The sequence below is a fragment of the Bufo bufo genome, chromosome 5, assembly GCF_905171765.1.
Source record: "Bufo bufo chromosome 5, aBufBuf1.1, whole genome shotgun sequence".
Classification (NCBI taxonomy): domain Eukaryota; kingdom Metazoa; phylum Chordata; class Amphibia; order Anura; family Bufonidae; genus Bufo; species Bufo bufo.
In genome coordinates, this window is record NC_053393.1 from 64,737,828 (window position 1) to 64,762,592 (window position 24,765).

Here is a 24,765-nt window from a genome sequence, read left to right on the forward strand (position 1 = left end):
ATGCTTAAACCCCTTCACTGTATTTGCAGCTACCACTTCTGCAGGAAGGCTATTCCATGCATCCACTACTCTCTCAGTAAAGTAATACTTCCTTATATTACTTTTAAACCTTTGCCCCTCTAATTTAAAACTGTGTCCTCTTGTGGTAGTTTTTCTTCTTTTAAATATGCTCTCTTCCTTTACCGAGTTGATTCCCTTTATGTATTTAAAAGTTTCTATCATATCCCCTCTGTCTCTTCTTTCTTCCAAGCTATACATATTAAGGTCCTTTAACCTTTCCTGGTAAGTTTTATCCTGCAATCCATGTACTAGTTTAGTAGCTCTTCTCTGAACTCTCTCTAGAGTATCTATATCCTTCTGGAGATATGGCCTCCAGTACTGCGCACAATACTCCAAGTGAGGTCTCACCAGTGTTCTGTACAGCGGCATAAGCACTTCACTCTTTCTACTGCTTATACCTCTCCCTATACATCCAAGCATTCTGCTGGCATTTCGTGCTGCTCTATTACATTGTCTTCCCACCTTTAAGTCTTCTGAAATAATTACTCCTAAATCCCTTTCCTCAGATACTGAGGTCAGGACTGTGTCAAATATTCTATATTCTGCCCTTGGGTTTTTACGCCCCAGGTGCATTATCTTGCACTTATCCACATTAAATTTGACAGGCATAGGCACCCAATGTAACGGTATCTGGAGGGGGCCCGGCCTGGCCTGATTTGTACTAGAAAAGACTCTGCTCCTGGGCCCCTTCTCAACTCGGCCACCAAAGCAGCCGCTTCCCCTGTATACGCCACTGGTGACAACTACACCATTCTGATTTCACAGGAGCTTATGAGAGAACTACACTATTGAGATCTTCAAGTAGCTTATCAGAGAACACCACTGAAGACAGGAACTCTCCACTCACTGATGGCACAAAAAAGACAGCATGCTGCACCGGAGGACTTCAGGGTAAGTAAAGCATGAGCAATCTACATCTTTTGGTGGCGGTCTGTCAACTTCATCAGGCTTTCATGATACATTGCAGTGCCGCTATATAAAGCATATCTATACCAGAAGTAATTAACAAGGGTACAATGCTAATCAGAATGAAAATTAACCTTAAAGGGGTTCTTCCATCTCAGACAATGGGGGCATATCGCTAGCTACCTCTGGGCCCCAAACCTACACAGAGAACAGAGCCGTGAAAATAGTGGAGCGCGCACTGCAAATGCGCAGTCACCCTCCATTTATTGCTATTAGGTCGCTGAAAAAAATTGAGCCCTGGCTCGGCTATTTCCGTCGGGCCCATAGAAGTGAATAGGAGTGGTGGCCGGGCAAGCGCGGTGCGCTACTATTCTATTCTATGGGGAGAGCGCTTGGTGGTGGCCGGACCGGAGTCCTCCAGCAACCACTTTTCCCACTCTATTCTCGATATAGGTGCGAGTTCCAGCAGTGGGACCGGCACCTATCAGACAGTGGGGACATATCTTAGCGATAGGCCCTCATTGTCTCAGATGGAAATACCCCTTTAAGTACATCAAAAATACATCATAAATAATAAATACTGTAGGAAATGGATATATACCAAAGTGTAATCATAACCTGGGGAGGTGGAAGAAATATTATGGGAATCGCAAAGTGCCAAGGATGAGAATAGGAAGTAATCAAAGGTTGCTAGGAGGCGTCCAAAACATTGAGCGTGCCTTGGAGGCTTTAAGAGGCGGAGGCTGAGAGACATAAGAAGATGTTACTAAGCAAAACCATACAGAAAGAGTAACGTGGGCAGTGGCGTACCAAATCAGTTCCCCCACGCAGGACAGAAGGGTTTCTGACTAAACCCTATTCAATGACCCTTGGCCCATTTTTTCCACTGCCTCATTTGCTAAAAGTTGTTCCTTTAGAGGGTAGAGTCCCAACCAAGTTTTCACCCCTAGAAGAAGAGGGGATGATCCCAACTGAGCCCCCTGTTGCCCTGGGCCCCATAGCAGTCGCATGGTCTGCCACTATGGTAGTTACGCCCCTGAGCGTGAGTGATTAGGACTTAGTAATAGAGTAGAAGCCCACATAAACAAAACAATGCTAAATTATATGAAGTAATATACCGCGTGCAGGGTGAGACCACAAGTCACGTGGATCCAAAGAGTGCAGTTGTGAAAAGACCATGTAACAATACAGCATATACAATCTAGAATTGAATAAGGGACATATCAATAAATAGCAAATCTATTAAAAAAAACCATGAGAACTTATGCCAACACCCATTGCTCATCATTTGACTGTTTCAATCATTTAAACCATCTGGAAATAAAGTATTTACTGTAATTGAAAAATCCAAAAAGATTCCCTGTTCACTAACAGGTTAAACCTTGAAGGACGCGTGACAGGAAAGTGATCAATCACCATTAATCTTAAATCACTACAACTCCTGTCTTGCACCAGGGCGAAGTGTCTAGATACACTATGGAAAAGAAGACCCTTCCTGATGTTATAGCGATCTTTGCTGAGTCTGATGCAAATAGTCTCACGTATTGAAGTTTACATCTACAAGGAAGTAGATAAATGACAAAGCTACTGGTGCATGACAGGTGACACCTAATCGTGAAAGATTCTCCCGAAGAAAGGGAAAAATATGAAGTGGTGCCATGACAGATGGTCTCACAGCAGGCACATTGGGGGCCAGTACATCTGAAGAACCCAAGAGATTGACTAGAAGGACTGGGGGCAGTATTATGACAGGATCTGAGAGCACTTGGTGCCAATAGGCCCTTTAGATTTTGTGCCCTTCTAAAGGTTACTCTGGAAAGGACGGCAGTAATTTTTTGAGGATTGGGTCCCCTATTAGTATATGCCAAAACTTCTGCAATATACCTTGGTGAGAAATCGATAGTTAAACTCTCTCGTAGCGGCGGATTGAGCGGCTGGTGTAAGACATTCTAATTGAGAAAAAGTATCCGTTTTTTGCAAAGCTGAATCGACAATATTTGTACAGTAACCCTTGGCAATGAATCGTTTTTTTATTAGATTGGATTTTATTAGTTTAAAGCAGGGGTGCACAACCTTTTTTGGTCTGGGGGCCGCATTGTCACATCGCTCTATTTCAAGGGGCCGCAAAAAAAAAATGTTGATCGGCGCTCATCTGCCTATTACACAAGCCAGTGCAAACTGACTGGGAGGAGTGATCGCTGCCACAGTCGTTCCATCTTCATTTAGATTACACAGGGAGATGTGCTGCAGATAATCGGACATCTTTCATCCTGATAAAATATGCAAATCAGCTGACGAATGAGCAATTCCTTGTTTATCGACTGATCAGCTGGACGATTATACTGGCCAGATATAAGATATGAGCGCTCCTATGAACACTTGTTCCCAGTAATTGTCCCAAATATTGTGCTGCAGCATAGCCCCTGAAACCGAAGAGTTATACTTATCTGCTCCCCGCCGCTCCGGTCCTTCAAACTGCCCCCGCTGTTTACACCTGGCAGTGCATGGACATGGTCATACACCACTCCAGCCAATGACTGGCTTACGCGGTGATGTGGCCACAAGCAACGTGTCACAACATTTCATTGTATTGTACATTGTATTACATTGTATTGTACAGTAACAATAAAGGCATCTTATCTATCTTATCTATCTTATATACTGCTGAAGCCAGTCATTGACTGGAGCCGTGCAAGTGACCATGGCCATGCACTGCCAGGTGTAAACAGAGCAGGAATCGGAAGATGGAGGCAGCGGGGGCAGCGCAGAGGACTGGAGTGGAGCAGGTAATTATGAATCTTCTATTTCAGAGGCCATGCTGCAGGAACTTGTTAAAAATCATTTTTATCAGAAAAGTGGCGACATTTCCTTCCATCCTGCCTCCTATTTATAAATCATCGTTTTCCTTCACTACAGAGGACGGAGCTCACTGGTTATTACCATTTCCTGCCAATACCAAACATTACCTTGCTGATAATTTTTGCAACAATTTTTATTTGGGGGAAACTGTACAAAACGTTTTTAAAAAGTATATTTTTTTTAAACTATAGCTCCTTATTCTTTAAATATGCAAATTGACACCAAAATAAATCATTATAATTAGTTCCCTATTTCGTGTAGGCCGTTTTGCTATATAATATGAAAAGTTTCACGTTAATGGCCGGTAATGGTGACGGTTTTGATTGGTGTGGGTGTTTTTTCTTTTATGTATTTTTTTTTTACTTAATATATTTCTGCTACATAATATGTCCCCCAAGGGGTCATATAAAGACCTTGGGGGACACTGTCACTTTTTTAAATTTTGCACTTTTTCCTTTTTATTTTTTACTTCTATTTGAAATTTATTAATATTTTATTGTATTATTTTTTATTATTTTATAATAAAAATTTTTTTTTTTAATTTTCTATAATTTTTTTAAAATATATTTTTGCCACATAATACCCCAGGGGGTCATAAAAAGACTGTTGTGGGACAGTGAACACTCTTTTATTAAGCACTTTTTCCTTTCTATTGTATTTTTTTTTTTTTTTAATTCATTTCCAATTTTTTTGTGCCACATAATATTTTATTTCTCTTTTCTTTTATTTATATTTTATTATATTTTTTATTTAGTTTTCAATTTTTTTTAAATCATTTTGTAACTTTTTTTTAAATATATTTTTACCACAATTTGTCCCAAGAGGTCACTGAAAGACCTTTGGGAGACAATAAGTGACTTTTTTTTGTAATATTTCTACTGTAATTGGAGCATCCAAAGGAGCCCCAGTTACAGGGAAACCAGCCTGCTGCGGAGGCTTTGTACCAGGGCAGCGCTCCTCTGTTCCCGAGACACCCAGCGATCACGTGATCCCCGGGTCCACACTGAGAGCGCTCATAGAGGAGAAGGCAGAAGCGCTAATAAAGCGCTTCTGTCTTCTCCTCGGCTTCCCCGCTCTCACTAATAGCCGGGGACCCTTTTCGCTCCTGCTACAGTGCAGGAGCAAAAACTGTGATCCATCTGCTGTGCGGTGCTCTGTGCAGAAACACAGCTGATTGCAGGATCAGCTATGTTTCTGCCCAGCAGGGCGGGGGCCGCAAACTATGGCTCTGGGGGCCGCATGCGGCCCGCGGGCCGCAGGTTGTGCACCCCTGGTTTAAAGGGACTGCACATGTGAAGACACTCTAAACAACAGCTTACCTGAGAACTAAACCATTGTGATGTCACGGCAGCTTACCCAAAGAATGACATCCTTATGATGTCACAATAGCTCACTTGAGAGCTATACCAATGTGATGTCACAGTAACTTACCTGAAAGTTATTTTAGCAGCTTACCTGAGAACTACACGATTGTGATGTCACAGAGGCTTATCTGTAAAAAAGAAGCAAGAGGGGACACTCCCTGGTGTAATATCTTCTAGACCACTCGTATAATTCCCGTAGGGATGGACTCCTTACCAGAGAGTGTTGTGCAAAGCCACAACAATAGTGAAAGGCGAAGTTCCTCTCAAACTGGAGGAAAACCAGGCAGCTGTGCTTGCCTGCAGGGAGCATCACAGGGGAGGCCGGAAAGAGAATCAAGGCAGGAGCGCTCAAGGAGAGAACGGGAAAAACAGTGCACTGCACCAGAGACTTTGATTCAAAGTTTATTAAAATAATAAAAATGAAAAAACATAGAATAGGCTATGCATTTTTTTATTTGTTTTTATTATTTTAATAAACATTTGTACCGAAGTCAGTCTCAGGTGCAGCTCGCTGTTTTTCCCGTTCTCTCCTTGAGCGCTCCCGTCTTGACAGCAGCTTACCTAAGTACTGCACTATTGGGATGTCAAAATTGTTATGTTACAACAGAATTACACTATTGTGATGTCATAGTAGCTAATCAGATAACTACATCATTATGAACTGACAGCAGTTTACATGAAAGCTATACCATTGTGATGTCACAGCAGCTTACCTGAGAACTAAAAGATTGTGATGTCACAGCAGCTTACCTGAGAACTACATCATTCTACCATGACAAAACTTATATAAGAATTATACACTGCTCAAAAAAATAAAGGGAACACAAAAATAACACATCCTAGATCTGAGTTAATTAAATATTCTTCTGAAATACTTTGTTCTTTACATAGTTGAATGTGCTGACAACAAAATCACACAAAAATTAAAAAATGGAAATCAAATTTTTCAACCCATGGAGGTCTGGATTTGGAGTCACAAATGACCTCCCTACAATGCCTGTGCATGCTCCTGATGAGGTGGCGGACGGTCTCCTGAGGGATCTCCTCCCAGACCTGGGCTAAAGCATCTGCCAACTCCTGGACAGTCTGTGGTGCAACGTGACGTTGGTGGATAGAGCGAGACATGATGTCCCAGATGTGCTCAATTGGATTTAGGTCTGGGGAACGGGCGGGCCAGTCCATAGCATCAATGCCTTCGTCTTGCAGGAACTGCTGACACACTCCAACCACATGAGGTCTAGCATTGTCTTGCATTAGGAGGAGCCCAGGGCCAACCGCATCAGCATATGGTCTCACAAGGGGTCTGAGGATCTCATCTCGGTACCTAATGGCAGTCAGGCTACCTCTGGCGAGCACATGGAGGGCTGTGCGGCCCTCCAAAGAAATGCCACCCCACACCATTACTGACCCAATGCCAAACCGGTCATGCTGGAGGATGTTGCAGGCAGCAGAACGTTCTCCACGGCGTCTCCAGACTCTGTCACGTCTGTCACATGTGCTCAGTGTGAACCTGCTTTCATCTGTGAAGAGCACAGGGCGCCAGTGGCGAATTTGCCAATCTTGGTGTTCTCTGGCAAATGCCAAACGTCCTGCACGGTGTTGGGCTGTAAGCACAACCGCCACCTGTGGACGTCGGGCCCTCATATCACCCTCATAGAGTCTGTTTCTGACCGTTTGAGCAGACACATGCACATTTGTGGCCTACTGGAGGTCATTTTGCAGGGCTCTGGCAGTGCTCCTCCTGTTCCTCCTTGCACAAAGGCGGAGGTAGCGGTCCTGCTGCTGGGTTGTTGCCCTCCTACGGCCTCCTCCACATCTCCTGATGTACTGGCCTGTCTCCTGGTAGCGCCTCCATGCTCTGGACACTACGCTGACAGACACAGCAAACCTTCTTGCCACAGCGCGCATTGATGTGCCATCCTGGATAAGCTGCACTACCTGAGCCACTTGTGTGGGTTGTAGTCTCCGTCTCATGCTACCACTAGAGTGAAAGCACCGCCAGCATTCAAAAGTGACCAAAACATCAGCCAGGAAGCATAGGAACTGAGAAGTGGCCTGTGGTCACCACCTGCAGAACCACTCCTTTATTGGGGGTGTCTTGCTAATTGCCTATAATTTCCACCTGTTGTCTATCCCATTTGCACAACAGCATGTGAAATTGATTGTCACTTAGTGTTGCTTCCTAAGTGGACAGTTTGATTTCACAGAAGTGTGATTGACTTGGAGTTACATTGTGTTGTTTAAGTGTTCCCTTTATTTTTTTGAGCAGTGTACCTTTGTGATTTCATAGCAGCAAACCTGAGAACTGCACCATTGTGATGTCACAACATCTTACCTAAAGGCCCGATGTAGCAGGCGATTGTCAGTGTTACTTTCTGACAATCGCTAGTTCATCAGTGGAGGTAAAAGCTGCATTTACATACAGCGATCTCTTCCCCATAATCATTATTTACCGGCAGCATAGAAATGGCAATCTGATGACTGCATGTTGTTAGGCCCTAAAAAGTAATGAAGAAAGATTTTAAAAAAGTTTAAAAAATAAAAAAATTCAAATCAACTGCCTTTTTTTAAATTTAAAATAAAAATATACTGTACAATAAAAAAAATAAATAAACATCATAGGCATTGCCATGTCTCAAAACGCCCATACTATTAAAATATCAAAATATTTATCTCATATGGTGAACGGTGTATCGGGAAAAAAATCAAAATGGCCAGTTCTAAGTTTTTTTCATTGCTTCACCAAAAATTGAGTAAAAAGTGATCAAAAAGTTATACACACTCTAAAATGTGCCTTCACAAAGCTCCTTTGCTATAACTATAAAAAAGTTATGGGGGTCAGAATATGGCAATACAAATAAAAAAAGTTTTAAAGTTTGTATTTTTTTCAAGTACTAAAACACAAAAAATAACTATATAAATATGGTATTGTTGTAATTGTACTGACCTGGAGAACAAAGGTAACTGGTTGGTTTTACTACATACTGTAGGGAAGAGTGGAAAAACAAAAGCCATAAAACTATGGTGGAAGTCATTATTTTTTCAATTTAATCCTGTTTGGATTTTTTTTTTTCAGCTTCCCACTACATTGTATGCAATATTAAATTGTGCCATTACAAAGTACAACTTCTCCTGCAAAAAATAAACCCTTATGCAGCTATGTAAACAGAAAAATAAAAGTTATGGCTCAGGAAAGGCAGGGAGTGAAAAATGAAAATCCAAAAAAAGGAATATTGCCCAGTAATGAATTGGTTAACTACTTTATTGTGATACTAAAATATATAAAACTCAAGGCACTCCATAGTACAAACCTTCCCAGAATTAAAATGCAGTATATGTATGCTTTGCAGAAATTCACTCACCAGATGGAGTTGTGAAAGCACCACACTGTACTGCTGCTGCTCTCAATTAAAACCGAGAATTTTTCCAGGCTTGTTCAGAACAAGCCTCTTTTTCTTCTGACAATGAACAATTGTATGTGTATAAATACAGGCAGGCATTATGCCCCTGTTAATACAACATTTTTGGATACCTGTGCAAAGCCACAGTTTTTTCTGATATTAACATATGGGTGTAATAAGGCATAATTTTTGGACGCTTGGTCCCAACAAGGCACTGTTTTTTACAATAACACTGTGTGTGTTTAAACACCATCTTCCCTCGATAGGGGACAATCTTTGGAAGCTTTCTAATATAATAAGAAAAAGCATAACACATATGATACCGCAGTGTGTTTTTTCATACATGCTGTTTGTTAACACTGTCAACCGTGCGTTTCTACCTATGTATGTCAGTGTCAATCCAACATTCTTTGCTATTGCTGTCATTGCGTTCAAGAGCTTAATGGAACGGGGAGAGCAAAAATTCATAAAAACAGAAAGAGATATGTTTTCATACAAAATCTGAGTTGATTTGGGTCAGATTCAAATCCTTTAAAAAATTTGCCAAATCAGACACAAAACTTTGCTCATTTCTAATTCTGATGTCACACCAACTCACCTGAAAACTACACAACTGTGATTTCACAGAAACTTACCTAAGATCTACATTGTAATGTCACAGCAGCTTACCTGAAAATTACACCATTGTGATTTCCAGGTGGCGTACCAGAGAAATAAAACATTGTTGTGCCACCCCAGCTTTGCTAAGATTTACATAATTATGATGTCACAGTAGTTTATCAGAGAACTGCACCATTGTGATGTCACAGCAGCTTATTACCTGAGGGTTGTATCATTGTGATATCATAGCTGCTTACCTGAAACTTATACTATGATGTCACAATATCTTAATTGAAAGTTAGGCCATTGTGAAATCACAGCAGCTTGTTCAAGAGCTACACCATTGTGATGTCACAGCAGCTTACCTAAGAACTACACCAGTGTGATGTCACAATACACTTTATTAAAGGGAATCTGTCACCTGGTTTGGGCATATTAAGGTGTTACTACTGCCATGTACAATAAAATACCTTATTTCTTGTTGTAGTCTTCATTTTTTTGTTTAATGGTTTCATTAGCGATAAAATACACTTTTTATGTTATGCAAATGAGTGTCCAAGGTGCCCAGAGGGGCGTTATTATCCTTCTCTGGAGCCCAGTAACTCCCTCGTACAGTGCCCAGCCCGCCTTACTTTAGAGCCCAAGCACGCCTCTTCCAGCATAAGTAACTGCCCACACCTGAACTCTTTGCCGCCACCCCCCTCCGCTATGTGAAATCTCACGCAGGCGCAGTACCGCGGACTGCCTGCGCCTGCACGATATAGAAGCTCCTGAGGGCAATAGCTTTACATTTGTCACTGGGCTCAGCGCATGTCCAGTGACACATTTGCAGCTGTTGCCCTCAGGAGCTTCAACATCGTGCAGGCAGTCCACGGTACTGCGCCTGTGTGAGATTTCACATGGGGGCGGCGGCAAAGAGTTCGCACAGCAGCACGTCATTTCTCCCGTAAGAGAGTAACTCTACTCTTCTCTAGTGTTGTGCCTAGCCTGCACAACACAATTTGGTAAGGGGCATACAGTTGTGTTCCAAATTATTCAACCCCCAATGCTGTAAAGGGTTTTAGGGAATTTAGTGTACATTTGTAATTGTGTTCAGAATGAAATCTTACAAGGACTTTTTAAAGAACCAAATGCAACTAAAATGACATCAATTGTTTTTGTAATACAGTATTAAATGTTTTTTTTTGTGATTTCTTCATTGACAATTATTCAACCCCTTAAAGACTACCACTCTTAAGAACAGAGGTTCATTCAAGTGTTTTCGATCAGGTATTGAAAACACCTGTGGATGTCAAGGAGCAGCAATCAAGCATAATAAGCACCAATTAGGCAGATTTAAAAGGACTGTGATACTCAGCTCCTTCTAGACATTTACTGGTGTGTTTACAAACATGGTGAAGTCAAGAGAATGGTCCAGGAAGACAAGAGAAGAGGTGATTTCTCTTCACAGGAAGGGCAATGGCTATAAGAAGATTGCAAAGATGTTAAACATACCAAGAGACACCATAGGAAGCATCATTCGCAAATTCAAGGCAAAGGGCACTGTTGAAACGCTACCTGGTCGTGGCAGAAAGAAGATGCTGACTTCGACTGCTGTGCGCTACCTGAAGCGCAAAGTGGAGAAAAGTCCCCGTGTGACTGCTGAGGAACTGAAAAAAGATTTGTCAGATGTGGGTACTGAAGTTTCAGCTCAGACAATAAGGCGCACACTGCGTAATGAAGGCCTCCATGCCAGAACTCCCAGGCGCACCCCCTTGCTGTCTCCAAAGAATAAGAAGAGTCGACTGCAGTATGCCAAAAGTCATGTGGACAAACCACAAAAGTTTTGGGATAGTGTTCTGTGGACTGATGAAAGAAAATTAGAACTGTTTGGGCCCATGGATCAACGCTATGTTTGGAGGAGGAAGAACAAGGCCTATGAAGAAAAGAACACCTTGCCTACTGTGAAGCATGGCGGGGGGTCAATCATGCTTTGGGGCTGTTTTGCTTCTACTGGTACAGGGAAGCTTCAGCGTGTGCAAGGTACCAAGAATTCTCTTCAGTACCAGGAGATATTGGATGAAAATGTGATGCAGTCCGTCACAAACCTGAGGCTTGGGAGACGTTGGACCTTTCAACAGGACAATGATCCCAAGCATACCTCCAAGTCCACTAGAGCATGGTTGCAGATTAAAGGCTGGAACATTTTGAAGTGGCTATCGCAGTCACCAGACTTAAATCCGATTGAGAACCTCTGGTGGGACTTAAAGAAAGCAGTTGCAGCACGCAAGCCTAAGAATGTGACTGAACTGGAGGCTTTTGCCCATGAAGAATGGGCGAAGATACCCGTAGATCGCTGCAAGACACTTGTGTCAAGCTAAGCTTCACGTTTAAAAGCTGTTATAACTGCAAAAGGATGTTGTACTAAGTAGTGTTGATCACGAATATTCGAATTGCGAATTTTAATCGCGAATATCGGCACTTCGAGAATTCGCGAATATTTAGTATATCACTAAATATATTCGTAATTGCGAATATTCGATTTTTCAGTTCATGCTAATTTTTGATGCGCATATTTTATGCGAATTTTATGCGAATTTTCGCAATCAAGAAAATAATGCCTGGAGATCATGAATTCGCGAATTCTCGAATATATGGCGAATATTCGCCCAAATATTCGCGAAATATCGCGAATTCGAATATTGCCCATGCCGCTCATCACTGGGGGTTGAATAAAACTGATAATGATGTGAGCACAGAAAAGACATTTGTGGTTATTTCATTATAAATGTTATGTTATATTTGTCTGACTTACAAGTGCCTCTTTGATTTAATTGTAAACAAGATGACTGAAATGATCAAAATCAATGTCAAACTGGCCAAAACACTCAATTTCAGTGGGGGTTGAATAATTTTGAAAACAACTGTACATCTCCGTTTCTGAGGATATCAAACCACCTCCTTTTCTTTTTCCCCTTATATATGTATGTCCTGGAAATGCAGAGAATCATGTGCAAAGAAATATTTAAAAAGTGTAGCTGTCATGGGTGTAACTATAGGAATCCCTCCTGTATGGGAGTAATTTAGTCTTAATCTAGAGTTGTGCCTATGATGCAAAACACTATCCGGTAAGGTGCTATTACCCTTATCCTCCGTATTAAGGTATTACACCAGGGAGCTCCCCTTTTATTTCTCTTCTACACCATTGTAATGTCACAGCGGCTTACTTGGAAATGAAACCATTCTGATTTCACAGGAACTTGTCTGAAAACGAATCCATTTGTGATGCCACGGCAGCTTTAATGACATTTACATCACTGTGATGTCACAGCAACTTACCTGAAAACGACATCATTATTAAGCTTACTTGAGATCTACACCATTGTGATGTCACAGCAACTTTTCTGAGAACTACTTCATTATGATTTCCCAGGAGTTTACCTGGGAGCTATACCATTGTGATGCCACAGCAGCTTATCTGAGAATTACATCATGATGATGTCACAGCAGCTTACTTAAGAACCAGACTTTTGTGATGTCACAACAACTTATCCAAGAACAACCCAATTGTTATGTCACAGTACAATACCCCAGAAAGGGTATTTGCAATTGTTATGTTTTATATGTATTGTTGTATATTTTGGTGTGTTGGCCATACATTCCAACTAGAGGGAGTTATGGTTGGCAAAGGATAGCTGGAACAGGGCTAATAACCCTGTTCTTCTCTTGATAAGAGTAGGCTGGTCCTGCTTCCTGCCAGAAGGGATTTTCAGTCTGGCTAGGAAGGAGGAGAGGGAGTTCCTGTTGAGATAGTGGTGGATTGAGGAAGCACATGTCAGGAGGAGTAGGAGCTCCTACTCCCAGGAACCATATCTAATTCCCCTGTGAGCCCAACACTGCAGAGTGATCTTCAGGAACCAGATCCAGTTTTTGGTGGACAATGAACGCTGTGTCAAATTTTGCTTTACTTGGTCATGCCTCTAGGTAAACCATCTATGCAAAAAAAGAAAGTAAAAGTGCAACAGTATCACATACCATGACAAGAATATCTCTGCAAAAGCGCCAAATAAATGCCACCATGCAGCACAAAATATGTCCCAGCATCATTCCCCCCTTGACCACCTTTCCCCCTGGCAGCAGAATTGTCCTCAGTTTACCCCTTCCTGGCTCAGTGATGTCTAATGTTTCCTTTTTTTTTCCTTTCACTCCCGGCCTTTCAGGAGCCATAACGTTTACATTTTTCCATTCACATAGCCGTATGGGGGGGTTGTTTTTTTGTGGGAAAAATTATAATTTCTAATGGCACTAATGAATATTGCACACAATGTAGTACAAATGATAGGACATAAAAAATCAAATGGAGAGGATTCGGGGGGAAAAACACAATTTCATTATAGTTTCAGAGTGACAGTTTAGGAACACTGAGGCTGGATGGAGATTCTTCTCCTGCAGTTCTCCTCCATACTGGTGAAGAACCTGTTATGATGTCATCACAGTCAGGTCCTGCACCATTCTAACCTTGTAACTACACCCTTAGGGGTCATGCACACAACTGTGATCAGCCTGGGAAACACAATCATTGTGTCTACGGTTACAGAGAACCCTTTCACTGGTCACTATAACTATAATGGGAACTGGCGGAGATCCAGCAGCAACCTGGCAAACATGCCGAGATTTGGGTGGATGAAAACTACTGTAGGCAGCAGTTTTCATATGAGCCATGGATGCGAGATTGATGACTGGACACATTTAAAAATTTGTGTGTTGACAGCTCCTTGTTGGTGTGCAGGGGTGTAACTACCATGGCGGCAGACCATGCGACTTAGTTGGGATTATCTTCTATTCTACTGGAGGTGAAAAATTGGTCAGGACTCTACCCTCTAAAGGAACAACTTTTAGCAAATGAGGCAGTGGAAAAATGGGGCCCTTACTTCTCTATGTACGCCACTGTTGGTGCGCATTTCATTTTCAGGTGCACCGACTTCCCAATGTTGCGCCAAAATTACAAAAAAGACGTATGAGTCCCTTAATTGGGCAGACTAGATGGGCCAAATGGTTCTTATCTGCCGACACATTCTATGTTTCTATGTTTAATAATTTTGGTATGTTGTTCGTCAGCTTATTTTATTTCTTTTTCATTAAGACTGGCGTAACATATTTCAGTTTTAATACATTTCCCCAACTGACTCTCCAGAGATCTTCGGTCTGAGGCTGACTCATAATTCTGGGCCCTGACAGACCAGCTCCTTGTTCTGGTTCTTCTGTCTGGGCACTGCAGAGAGTGCTTGTGGCCAATTCACACTACCATATGCTGCAAACTATGGATCTCTCTTCTGCTCTGTGTACATCTGACCCTCTCAGGGACACACAGTCCACATAGGTCTGTACAGGAACAGCTCTTTTCTCTTGCTGTGACTTGAGGACCCGTTCATGTCACCATGGGTCATTAAGCAGCCCTGCTTACATCTTTTGGTTACAGGCCAACCAGACACATAAAATCGCTATACACTAATGATCCTTCAGAAAGCAGCTATTTTTCCAGATTCACCCATTAACAAATACACTAGAACTGGCTGAGCATGCAATTGATAAGGAGAGGGAGACATTTTTGCTAGAAGTCAGAGTCCCAACGATATGATGTGGATCAACCACCCTAAGCAAAGGTCATCGATAGGTAAGTCCTAGGAAACTCCTTTAACATATAAAACGGGAGCTATTCTTGATATAAAAGTGATAAATTATAGGATTGTGTGAATTGAGCCTAAAGGTGGATTCAGACGAGCAGATAATTGTTATGATTTGAACACAAGTGATGGAAGATGAACAAGCAGGGGCGTAGCTTAGTTCAATAATTTGGCATGGTAGGGTAGTTTACATTTTTAGCTCAGGCAGCACAAAGACTATATGGTTCCCTGCCCCTGACCACAGAGCACTGAGGGAAGGGGAGCCCAAGCTGAACTCTTGCACCAGGGCCCATGAGCCTTTAGCTACGCCCCTGTGAACAAGAATTGTGGCGTGTAAATGTTTCTAATGATTGAGCGATATGACCAAAATTGCTTGTTCAACTTCTGTGAAATTTTTGATGCGAACAAGTCAATAATCATTTATGGTAAAATAGTAACATAGTACATAAGGCCGAAAAAAGACATTTGTCCATCCAGTTCGGCCTGTCATCCTGCAAGTTGATCCAGAGGAAGGCAAAAAAAAAACTGAGGTAGAAGCCAATTTTCCCCACTTTAGGGAAATAAAAAATTCCTTCCCGACTCCAATCAGGCAATCAGAATAACTCCCTGGATCAACGACCCCTCTCTAGTAGCTATAGCCTGTAATATTATTACACTCCAGAAATACATCCAGGCCCCTCTTGAATTCCTTTATTGTACTCACCATCACCACCTCCTCAGGCAGAGAGCTCCATAGTCTCACTGCTCTTACCGTAAAGAATCCTCTTCTATGTTTGTGTACAAACCTTCTTTCCTCCAGACGCAGAGGATGTCCCCTCGTCACAGTCACAGTCCTGGGGATAAATAGATGATGGGAGAGATCTCTGTACTGACCCCTGATATATTTATACATATTAATTAGATCTCCCCTCAGTCGTCTTTTTTCTAAAGTGAATAACCCTAATTTTGATAATCTTTCAGGGTACTGTAGTCCACCCATTCCAGTTATTACTTTAGTTGCCCTCCTCTGGACCCTCTCCAGCTCTGCTATGTCTGCCTTGTTCACAGGAGCCCAGAACTGTACACAGTACTCCATGTGTGATCTGACTAGCGAATAAATTGAGTTGAGTTATGTAAATGGACATTGTATACATGGTCTACACTCTGGACGATGGACAGCCCTGTGTAGGCAGGCGTGATGTATTTAAATCGCTGCTTACGTGTAGTCTTTTCTATGATTTTCAAATAAAAACGCTACAGACGTGGGGGTTGTGAAAGGACGTGTACATTTCATTTTTTATTTTGTTACAGACCATTACCACATGTGGGGGTTGGCAAAGGGTACGTACTATGAAACTTTTTTTTAGGAACATCCCATTGCCACACCTCTACAACCAATTATCTCTCTTTGGTAGTCCTGTGTGAACACTGTGAACGATAATCGCATCGAGTAGACAACCCAAAAAATATTCATTTTACACGATAATCGTTTCTTTTAAAAATGCTAGTTGTCTGCTACAACTTTCGGATGTTAAGTTGCTTGCATCGGAGATCACTTCAACGATTATCTGCTCGTATAAATTCTCCTTAAGACTCTCTCTATGTATAGTCGATATAGGGAGCTAAGTCTCTGCCAGGCATATCTCCCAGAAGAACAAAGGAACAATCAAGTTGAAATTCAACATATCAGATGCTCATCCCCCATCAAACCTGCTATTGGGGAACATTCAGGAAACCACCATACCCATTAAGCTGAAGATCAGTCCCTTTGGGATTGTGACAGCGTCATTTTGTTTTCCATTTTTGCTCTTTTCTTCTCATCTACAATTCCACTATAGCAAGTGCAAGAAGAATAAATAAGATTTAAGGTGGAAATCTCCTTCAGAGCTGTAAATGTTAATGCAGACAGATGTCAGTTGTCCTTAGCTTCATGTAGGGCGTTCTGGATTGCTGAGCAGAGATAACTTATTTGTACTTATTATCCGCAGCTTCTACCCTGCTGTTCCCTCTGCAACAACTGTACCTACCGCAGAGCCGCAGCCTGTCACCTTTTTATAGGTTGAAAACCAGTTCCTCAAAGAGAACTTCAAAAGCAGCAGATTGAGCATGACATACACAAAGCATTTGACTGCAATCTGAAAATATATGATGAAATGCCACCCTACATGATTGCCATGCTACTGAAATGTGAATGCCTCTGATTAGAAGTTGGGCTCATTATCTGCTTCATCCCCGCTCTCCGCCTCGCACGGTATGTTATTTTTCTGTTTCTTCTTCTACCGAAACTTTGCACTTGTATGAAATCACAGAAATATCATGGTTGTCAGCTGCTGCAGCACTTCGTTTTGAAAGCTGGATGAAATCGATACTCAGAGGGTGCTCTGTCCGGACCATGCGTGTTGCCTACCCTGGGGAAAGATTAAAGAAGTGTCCAGGAAAAACATGGCTTTCTTCCAAAAACTTCACCATACCTGTCCATGGGTAGTTTTAAACATCCTCTCCCCCCTCTTTCCCGAGCTTTGCAGTGGAGATAAATCAGCTTTTCCAATGCAGAATTACACAGAGCTGTCTCTGGTGATTTGCCTTCTCGAAAGCTTGGTCTTTATACCAGACACAGTACATAATTGACTACCCCACTAGTAGCACATCTAAGCAATAAGGGGTGAGAATATAATAGCAATCAGCAGAATTGTGATTGCAGCTCTAGAGCAAAATCCAGACTAGATTAGTCATGCAATTACAGTCACTCGACTTTTTGATTATGGCGATCATCAAAGTAAACAACTATTGTGCAAAAGTGGCTTTTGCTCTGGCCACGTCCATGTTTTAAATGGGTTGTCCAGGCTTTTGCTATTGATGACCTATACTCAGGATAGGTCATCAATATCAGATCGGCGGGGGGGGGGGGGCTGGGTCTTTGCCATAGACAGGAAAAGAGAAAGGACACGGCACTCGCACACTATGTGCACCGTCTCCGCATACAGCTGATCGGACCACCATCGATCTGATATTGATGACCTATCCTAAGGATAGGTCATCAATAGCAAAAGCCTGAAGAACCCCTTTAAAAGGTTGGTCATTTACTTGAATGCATACTAAGTAATTCTATATTTCCTTTCAGTGGACAATACAAGGGACATGTGTGGTCACTCGAAGCTTTTCCATTTCCAAACGAAAACTTATCCCGCGGTATTATTAAATCAAATATGTGAAGAAAATAATTCATACAATATTACTAGTGATGTAAGACCCATATTAAAATCACAAGAAACTTGTAAGGTGTCAATGGGCCATAACACATCACTGAGGCTAAGAGGAGCAGCTTTCAATTTTAATGGGGAAGAGATTGACCTTTCCTAAGGCAATACAAGAAAAGACTTTGAAGTTAGATTTTATAGTTTTTCTCCTCTATGTGTTTCCAATTATAACTAGAGTACAGGGCAAAGGGAAGACAAAGGCTGAGGAACTAAAGCATGATCAAGGAGGCCACCATGACTGCAAAAATAATCTTTTCTCAGAATCATTCATAGCTTTCTCTTTTCGGTATAAGTTAAAGGGAACCTGTCACCAGTTCTGGGGCCACTAAACCACCAGCACGGCATTAAGCAGCTGGGGTTAAAGGTTCACAAACCCACCCGCTCCTTAAAAGAATAGTAAATGTAAATCGATATTGATCGAAAATTGGACTCATTTCCAGTGTCGGGCACCATCCTCAGCACATGGACATGATACTCCTGCAGATGAATGCTGGACTCATCTACTGGTAGGTTTGGTTTTAAACTACCATTCTTTGTGGAGACGGATGAAGGGTTGGGATCTGGATCATTCTTTTCTCTTCTCCTGAACTGGTTGTTAAAACAGCAACCGGTTCGGGGAACCATGGAGAAGCGAGATGCCATCCCAGATCCCAAACTTCCGTTAAAAAGTTCTAAGAGCCCAGCACCACTTTCAGTTGTCTCAGAGTTTCGGGATGCTGATGCAGTTGATATCTATGAGCTGGGAGCCGTAGACTCTTTGTGCTGGCATTCTTTAGGCTGCTTTAGGCCTGGAGTCTAAACCACTGCAGAATATTGCACAGGACACCAGCATCCTGGTACAGGCAGTGCAGAGTAGGGTTGGGCGATATCAAAAATATTCAGACGATAACGATATTAAGAAATTTATCGCGATAACGATATATATTGCGATAAATAGCAGTTTAAAAGAAAAGAAAACACAAGGAGACGTTATACTGTATGGGGGCAGCCACAAGGAGACGTTATACTGTATGGGGGCAGCCACAAGGAGACCTTATACTGTATGGGGGCAGCCACAAGGAGACGTTATACTGTATGGGGGCAGCCACAAGGAGACGTTATACTGTATGGGGGCAGCCACAAGGAGACGTTATACTGTATGGAGGCCACAAGGAGACATTATACTGTATGGGGGCAGCCACAAGGAGACGTTATACTGTATGGGGGCAGCCACAAGGAGACGTTATACTGTATGGAGGCCACAAGGAGACATTATACTGTATGGGGGCAGCCACAAGGAGACGTTATACTGTATGGAGGCCACAAGGAGACATTATACTGTATGGGGGCCACAAGGAGACATTACACTGTATGGGGGCCACAAGGAGATGTTATACTGTATGGAGGCCACAAGGAGACATTATACTGTATGGCGGCCACAAGGAGACGTTATACTGTATGGGGGCCACAAGGAGACGTTATACTGTATGGAGGCCACAAGGAGACATTATACTGTATGGGGGCCACAAGGAGATGTTATACTGTATGGAGGCCACAAGGAGACATTATACTGTATGGGGGCCACAAGGAGACGTTATACTGTATGGGGGCCACAAGGAGACGTTATACTGTATGGGGGCCACAAGGAGATATTATACTGTATTGGGGCCACAAGGAGGTGTTATACTGTATGGTGGCAGCCACAACGAGACGTTATACTGTATGGGGGCCACAAGGAGGTGTTATACTGTATGGGGGGCAGCCACAAGGAGACGTTATACTGTATGGGGGCCTCAAGGAGATGTTATACTGTATGGGGGCCACAAGGAGATATTATACTGTATTGGGGCCACAAGGAGACGTTATACTGTATGGAGGCCACAAGGAGACGTTATACGGTATGGGGGCCACAAGGAGACATTATACTGTATGGGGACCACAAGGAGACATTATACTGTATGGCAGCCACAAGGAGACATTATACTGTATGGGGGCCACAAGGAGATGTTATACTGTATGGGGGCCACAAGGAGATATTATACTGTATGGGGGCCACAAGGAGGTGTTATACTGTATGGTGGCTGCCACAAGGAGACGTTATACGGTATGGGGCCACAAGGAGACATTATACTGTATGGGGACCACAAGGAGACATTATACTGTATGGGGGCCACAAGGAGATGTTATACTGTATGGGGGCAGCCACAAGGAGACATTATACTGTATGGGGGGCAGCCACAAGGAGACGTTATACTGTATGGGGGCAGCCACAAGGAGACATTATACTGTATGGGGGCCACAAGGAGATGTTATACTGTATGGGGGCCACAAGGAGACATTATACTGTATGGGGACCACAAGGAGACCTTATACTGTATGGGGACCACAAGGAGACATTATACTGTATGGCAGCCACAAGGAGACATTATACTGTATGGGGGCCACAAGGAGATGTTATACTGTATGGGGGCCACAAGGAGACATTATACTGTATGGGGACCACAAGGAGACATTATACTGTCCTATATACCCTTAGGCCCCTTTCACACGGGCGAGATTTCTGCGCGGGTGCAATGCTTGAGGTGAACGCATTGCACCCGCACTAAATCCGGACCCATTCACTTCTATGGGGCTGTACACATGAGCGGTGATTTTCACGCATCACTTGTGTGTTGCGTGAAAATTGCAGCATGCTCTATGTTGTGCGTTTTTCACGCAACGCAGGCCCCATAGAAGTTAATGGGGCTGCGTGAAAATCGCAAGCATCCGCAAGCAAGTGCGGATGCGGTGCGATTTTCACGCATGGTTGCTAGGATGAAAGTCTATTCACTGTGTTATTTTCCCTTATAACATGGTTATAAGGGAAAATAATAGCATTCTTTAATACAGAATGCTTAGTAGAAGGTCAATTGAGGGTTAAAAAAAATTATAATAATGAACTCACCTCCTCCAATTGATCGCGTAGCTGCCGGTCTCCTGTTCTTTCTTCAGGACCTGTCAAAGGACCTGTGGTGACATCACTGTGCTCATCACATGATACATCACATGATCCCTCACCATGGTAATGGACCATGTGATGAGCTCAGTGACATCGCCACAAGGAGGTGTTATACTGTATGGTGGCAGCCACAACGAGACGTTATACTGTATGGGGGCCACAAGGAGGTGTTATACTGTATGGGGGGCAGCCACAAGGAGACGTTATACTGTATGGGGGCCTCAAGGAGATGTTATACTGTATGGGGGCCACAAGGAGATATTATACTGTATTGGGGCCACAAGGAGACGTTATACTGTATGGAGGCCACAAGGAGACGTTATACGGTATGGGGGCCACAAGGAGACATTATACTGTATGGCAGCCACAAGGAGACATTATACTGTATGGGGGCCACAAGGAGATGTTATACTGTATGGGGGCCACAAGGAGATATTATACTGTATGGGGGCCACAAGGAGGTGTTATACTGTATGGTGGCTGCCACAAGGAGACGTTATACGGTATGGGGCCACAAGGAGACATTATACTGTATGGGGACCACAAGGAGACATTATACTGTATGGGGGCCACAAGGAGATGTTATACTGTATGGGGGCAGCCACAAGGAGACATTATACTGTATGGGGGGCAGCCACAAGGAGACGTTATACTGTATGGGGGCAGCCACAAGGAGACATTATACTGTATGGGGGCCACAAGGAGATGTTATACTGTATGGGGGCCACAAGGAGACATTATACTGTATGGGGACCACAAGGAGACCTTATACTGTATGGGGACCACAAGGAGACATTATACTGTATGGCAGCCACAAGGAGACATTATACTGTATGGGGGCCACAAGGAGATGTTATACTGTATGGGGGCCACAAGGAGACATTATACTGTATGGGGACCACAAGGAGACATTATACTGTCCTATATACCCTTAGGCCCCTTTCACACGGGCGAGATTTCTGCGCGGGTGCAATGCTTGAGGTGAACGCATTGCACCCGCACTAAATCCGGACCCATTCACTTCTATGGGGCTGTACACATGAGCGGTGATTTTCACGCATCACTTGTGTGTTGCGTGAAAATTGCAGCATGCTCTATGTTGTGCGTTTTTCACGCAACGCAGGCCCCATAGAAGTTAATGGGGCTGCGTGAAAATCGCAAGCATCCGCAAGCAAGTGCGGATGCGGTGCGATTTTCACGCATGGTTGCTAGGATGAAAGTCTATTCACTGTGTTATTTTCCCTTATAACATGGTTATAAGGGAAAATAATAGCATTCTTTAATACAGAATGCTTAGTAGAAGGTCAATTGAGGGTTAAAAAAAATTATAATAATGAACTCACCTCCTCCAATTGATCGCGTAGCTGCCGGTCTCCTGTTCTTTCTTCAGGACCTGTCAAAGGACCTGTGGTGACATCACTGTGCTCATCACATGATACATCACATGATCCCTCACCATGGTAATGGACCATGTGATGAGCTCAGTGACGTCACCACAGGTTCTTTGACAGGTCCTGAAGAAAGAACAGGAGACCGACAGCTACGCGATCAATTGGAGGAGGTGAGTTAAAAATTATTTTATTTTTTAACCCTCGTTGGCACTGCGCCACCAATGTTTATTATACTGGGGTGTTGGGGGGGGGGGGGGAGCGCACTGCGCCACCAATGTTTATTATACTGGGGTGTTGGGGGGGCGCACTGCGCCACCAATGTGTATATGTTTATTATACTGGGGAGGGGGGGCGCACTGCGCCATCAATGTGTATATGTTTATTATACTGGGGAGGGGGGGCGCACTGCGCCATCAATGAAGATAGCTGACCTGTTAATACAAATACAGGAGGCGGGTGCCGGAATCAAATAGCCAGCACCCGACCTCTATGACAGGGAGCTGCGATCCGCTGCAGTTAACCCCTTAGGTGCCGCTCCCTGTCATAGAGGTTGGGTGCCGGCTATTTGATTCCAGCACCCGCCTCCTGTATTTGTATTAACAGGTCAGTTATCTTCATTGGTGGCGCAGTGGCCACAGCCTCTCCCCTCCTCCTCCTGTCTCACTCCTTATTGGCGGCGGCAGCAGCACAGGGGGGAGGGAGAGACTCCTTCTCCTCTGCACTGCTGAGAAGAACATCGGCGGCGGGGCAGAGAACTATCAGCTCCTGTGCCCGCCGCTGTATTCAACTGCAGAACTGCGGCGGCAGGTCTAGTCGCACTTTTTAGTCTTGTCGCCATTTGTAAATTCTAAGTCGCATTGGCGACCATTTTGGTCGCCATCTGGAGCCCTGTCTATTAAGAAAAACCTTCTTAAACTAACGTATTGCTAATTGCTTTATAAAAACACTATTTTTATTTCTTACAGACTGTGGTATAGCAAATCATCAGCCCCATGCCATTGCCATCATCATCCATGTCCCTCAGCCACCGCCATCAGCCCCATGCCATTGCCATCATCATCCATGTCCCTCAGCCACCGCCATCAGCCCCATGCCATCATCATCCATGTCCCCCAGCCAGTGCCATCAGCCACATGCCATCATCGATGTCCCCCAGCCAGCGCCATCAGCCCCATGCCATCATCCATGTCCCCCAGCCAGCGCCATCAGTCCCATGCCATTTCCATCATCATTCATGTCACCCAGACAGCGTCATCAGCCCCATGCCATTGCCCATCATCCAAGTCCCCCAGCCAGCGCCTTCAGCCCTATGCCATCATTAATGTCCCCAAGGCAGCACCATCAGCCCCATGCCATTGCCATCATCTATGTCCCCCAGCCAGCACCATCAGTCCCATGCCATTGCCATCATCATCCATGTCCCCCAGCCAGCGCCATCAGCCCCATGCCATTGCTATTTGCAATCATCCATGTCCCCCAGCCAGCGCCATCAGCCCCATGCCATAGCCATCCTCCATCCCAACCGCTGCCCCCCCCCCCAACCCCTCTTCCCAGGTAGATTCGGGCCCCTGCTAATATACTTACCTTTCCTGCAGGGTGCGCGACTGGCTGATGGAGTCTGCAGGAGACGGACCGCGTCTCCTTCCCAGCATGCACTGGGAGGGACCTGACGTCACGCAGTGTCAGCCAGCGCGCTAACGATGTGTGCACCCCAGGCCCTGGCCAGTGCAGCGCAGTGCAGAGTCAGGAGGCCATGGAGCGGTCATCTATCGCGATAGGGCGATATAGTTAAAAACTATATCGTTGCCCAAATTTATTTTGTTTATATCGCCCACTCCTAATTCCCGGGGCTTTGTCATTAGGCATTCGTTTTACAGCAACCTTAAGTTCCTAAGCACTAATAGGTTTCTCTAATTAGGACCTACTGTCCTCAGACAAAGCAGGCAGGGAAACATTAGTGAAGTACTTCCCTATTTCCTCAGGAGTGACTCCCAATTTGGACGTCTACAGTTTTTCATTGTATGTTTGAAGTGTGACTAATGTATCTGATGACTCAGTGACCTCAACACAGTCCTCTCAGATTAACCGGGCAATATGGTTAGAGCCTTGTTAGGCCTGTACTACTTTCACTAATAGTCGACCAGCCCCCTCTCCTTCCTCAAAATACCTTTGTTGTAAAAAAGAATCTCTTATGTTCCGCTAAGTCTAACCAATGGTTCTTAAGGGAAAGTGGCATCTCCTTCCACAAGTTAAGGTTCAGTTCAGACGGTTCAGCAACATAATTTGCCTCAGCTATCTCTTGCCGAAG

At 43.7% G+C, this 24,765-nt stretch overlaps 1 long non-coding RNA gene across 1 annotated transcript; it reads left to right on the top strand.

Annotated features, from left to right (window-relative positions):
- Positions 1 to 15,033: 15,033 nt before the first annotated feature.
- Positions 15,034 to 18,947, top strand: LOC121001346. Its single transcript, XR_005779034.1, has 3 exons — positions 15,034 to 15,166; positions 16,111 to 16,113; positions 18,936 to 18,947. It is a non-coding gene; the product is annotated as an uncharacterized LOC121001346 (long non-coding RNA).
- The last annotated feature ends 5,818 nt before the right edge of the window (positions 18,948 to 24,765 follow it).